The sequence below is a fragment of the Pinus tabuliformis genome, chromosome X, assembly GCF_031772625.1.
Source record: "Pinus tabuliformis cultivar Carrire ecotype Pingquan chromosome X, CPIR1, whole genome shotgun sequence".
Lineage (NCBI taxonomy): Eukaryota > Viridiplantae > Streptophyta > Pinopsida > Pinales > Pinaceae > Pinus > Pinus tabuliformis.
The window spans coordinates 861,393,564-861,395,367 of NC_142308.1; positions in this window are offsets into that span (position 1 = coordinate 861,393,564).

Here is a 1,804-nt window from a genome sequence, read left to right on the forward strand (position 1 = left end):
GAGCTTTCTCATTGGTCAAAATTAAGATTATAAATTTTAGTTCTCTTCTTCATCAAAGTAACCCTCAAGGGAATTCAAGGAAATTTTTGTTAGTCAAAGAATATGTAACTACAATGCTATGGAAGTTACAAATTGTTGTTTGGGATAACAAGAAGAAAATTTCAGGATTATCATTTTAATTAATCAAAATTATATATATATATATATATATGGGGGGATTTTATGTCCTTTTTTAATGAACATGTGACTAAATCATTATGATTTGTAGATGGTTTGCAGCTTTGAGATATTTTAAAGATATAATTACAGAAGTATAGATGGCGTATTTAAGAATGAAAATATGAAAATGAATAATATTCTCAATTGCTTTTAATAATTAAAATTACAAAATTTTACACCTCTTCAACTACTAATAATGAAAACTCATCAACTTTAAGAATTTGGCAAGGAGGGAAAAAAATCATTTGTAAAAAATTATGTTACATTCAAACTAATATTTTGTTTTGATTCTTTTATAAATATATATTAGATAATTTTTATGTTCATTAATTTTATATATTTGAAAATTTTATATAAAAATAATAAGTGGTTTACATGACTATCTAATTCTTTTAAAATATAACTATTCATTTTAGGGTATAAAAATATATTTCCAAAATCTACAGACTTCAGCTATTTTTGTTAATTTATTAAAATTAAATTGTGTGTGAAAATATAAACTATCAATAAAACTAAAAATATTTTTTTTAAAGATGCCAATTGGAAAAAGTCCATTGCTAATTTTTTTTTGGGTCTTGTGACGTGAATACTATTTAATTTTTGTTTACAAAATTTTGATAGTACTAAAATTTTGAAATAATAAAGTTTCAAAAAATTATTAAAAATAGAAAAAAAAAATAAATATTAAATCAAAAGACAAACCCATTAATCACAAGTTTCATGGAGAAACTTGAAAATTTCCGAGGCCCATTATTAGTGAAGTTGTAATTTTATAAAAATTAAAGTTATGTTCATTGTTTTGGTTGATAAGACATTTTTGGGCTAGAATTATTTTTAACTTTTGGATAAAATACTTTTAAACTAAATCTCTTCTCTTTTAATTGCATTTAACTCTTCATTGCGAGTTGAAATTGGTGATGAAGAATTCTCATCCAAGAGTAAAATTCATCCTTGTTTCAAAAATAATTTTAAGGCTATAAAAATTTATTAAAAACCATTTTACTTGTTTCAATGGTAGAATTTAAATGAAAAAATTGTTTGAACTAATAGTTTTATGTATACTCTTGGCTTGAACATCTTTTTTTATAACACTGATATTTAAATTACCTCAAAAAAATACAAGATAAAGGAAGAAAGTAAAGTAAAGAAAAAAAGTTACAGTGGAAAAACTAAAGTGATACTAAGTGTATTGATTTTTGGTTTTAGGTTAGATTTGGTTTTTTTATTTGGAGAATTTTGGAAATGGATTTAAAATTTGTTTGTCTCTGACATGGGATGCTAAATATAATAACCGATGATTTGATAAGATAGAAAGAATGAGAAACATTATAATTACATGAATAAAAGAACAAATGTAATGGATGAAAGCTATGTGGAGACACATGGTGGATATGAGGAAATAAGATATATAAAAGGAAATTTCTAGTGGGCTTCACTGAATGAACCTGTGACATATCATGTGCGTTCGTGGCATACTAAAAAATACACTTAATTTGACTACATATTGGAAAATACCTCTAAAAATCACATTATTTAACCCCCTACCAATACAAACCCAATACACTTTCTCAATTTAAAAAAACCC